This window comes from Leptodactylus fuscus, chromosome 6, assembly GCF_031893055.1.
Source record: "Leptodactylus fuscus isolate aLepFus1 chromosome 6, aLepFus1.hap2, whole genome shotgun sequence".
Lineage (NCBI taxonomy): Eukaryota > Metazoa > Chordata > Amphibia > Anura > Leptodactylidae > Leptodactylus > Leptodactylus fuscus.
Window position 1 is genome coordinate 52775593 of NC_134270.1, and position 2349 is coordinate 52777941.

Genomic DNA, 2349 nt, shown 5'->3' on the forward strand with positions numbered 1-2349 from the left:
GGTCTAGTGAAATTTCCTCATTTTGTATGAGCTCTCCTTTTGATGAATAAATCTGTTCGTACACTGAGCCATTATTGCAGAATGAAGAAGAGAGCATTCTGGGAAATAGTAATAAGGTGCCGCGCAAAAGAGTTAGATCTGTAATGAGTGACAGTGAACAGTAATGGACACCTGACATCTCTTCACCCTTAGGGACCCCAGGCTTGAGTTTCATCCTGTGAACCGAGCTGCCTCTTTGTTTCATGCTCAAAGTGTGAATCCTGACAGGTCTGCGCTATTCTCTATGGCACCTATATAAATAATGCACTCCAAAGGCAATCTCTGAGGAATTAAGGAGCCGCACTCAGGCAAGGACGGTGGACTGGCCTGCAAAGTAATTATTTCCTATTAGCTCTCTCTGGAAAAACAATGGCGCGCTTGCGTTGCAGCCCTGCAGCATTTATTAGGGGCTGATTTAGATTTCGGAGACTGATTAACATTTTGTGGTTGCTGCAGTGGTTTGTAGAGTTTCAATTCCTTTGGAGTAAAATTGATTAGAATTGATGAACACTTGGTGAAAAACCGGTAGCAAATTGCTCTGTTAAACCAAGGGAATTCAAGCTTTGGTTTCCATTAATAGACTTCTTTTTTAATCTATATTGCTTATTTTAGTCAGATTATATTTTCTAAGAATAGATTGTTACATTGTGTCGCTGCCTTGAAGCCGAGCGAATGTATCAATACAGTCATAAGGTAACACTGAATATAAAAGTAACTGAGCCTCACATAAAAGACAACCAAGAATGTACTTATTAACCGTTCTTACCCCAGGGCTGTAGCTATAGGGGGTGCCGCTTGTTACCAGGCCATGGAGCCTTAGGAGGTGCAAAGGCTCCTGTATAACATACAAGGACACCTATTGTTTGAGGCCTTGCTGCAGATCTTGCACTGGGGCCCAGGATCTTTAACCCCCTAATAGTCACATTGAATTTGCAAAAACCCTCCCGAAATTGGTCACTGGTCATTGTAACCCTTTAACAATATTTCACATTTTAGCCTTAACCCTTAAGTACTATCATGGTGTCTATCATATACCACTATCATACACATATCATTATGATAGACACCATGATAGTACTTAAGGGTTAAATCAGTAACATCTTATCCCTCTCTGCTATTCCACTTTCATAACTATTTTATTTCAATTTAACTTTATGAGACCTTGTATTTTTTTTTTTTTTTTTAATGTAGATTGTGAGCCCCATATAGGGATCACAATGTACTTTTTTTCCCCCTAACAACATGTCTTTGTAGTATGGGAGGAAATCCACACAAACACAGGGGGAGAACATACAAACTCCTTGCAGATGTTGTTCCTGGCGGGATTTGAACCCAGGACTCCAGCACTGCAAAGCTGAAGTGCTAACCACAGAGCCACTGTGTTGCCTCGTGAGACCTTGTATTTTGTGGGTACATAAGACTTTTTGATAAGTTTTTATTACTTTTTGTTTTTGAGAGGTCAGATGATCAGAAAAATAAATTCTTAAATCCCCCCACCGTTCTGGATGAGCCCTGCTCGGGATGGAGGAATCTACATTACAATTCACCTCTCCAGGACAGTGAGGGAGTGTTCACATGAAGGAATTTGCCCTGGATTTTGCCCCCGAATCCAGAGCAGATTCCTTCCGTAATCTGACTCTCATTGTTTTCAATGGGAGGCAGAGATCGCAGCAGGACATGGAAAAAAGAAGCGTCCTTCTCGATCTTGCCACGGATTCCATGGATGGTTCAGCTGCAGGGTCCGCGGCTCAGGATTCCCTCTTTATTGGGCCCATTCATCCAGGCTTAATCAGGAGCAGGATGCCGTGATGGACTGCTGATGCACTGCATCGGCATCCGGTCGCTACTAGACCGCGGTGAAAATGACAGTGGCGCAAAATGAAGAGAATTTCCTCTTCATTTTCCACTGTGTGAACACACCCTGAGGGAGATAGAGAGGTTTATTGAGACTATGATATTTGGTCAAGATCGTAGTCCTGGAAAACCCCTTTATGTTACAGTGGCTCTCTGCTCCACCGACAATGTTGATTTATGACATTTGGCTGCTGTTATATATACAGGATGATCCAAAAAGGATGGCACCAAGGCATCGGCTTGATGTTAACCACTTCAGGACCGCCCATAGAATATATACCTGTACATCCAGATAGTGGTTGCCTTGCTCTGACAGGATGTGCCGGTACACCCTGTCAGAACACAGCTATTGCACGAAATTGTGCAATTGCTGAAAATGGGAGCCAGCTGTAACATCAGCCAGAGCTCCCAGAGAGAAAACAAGGACAGTTTTATTCCCTCCCCTGCCTTCTCAAT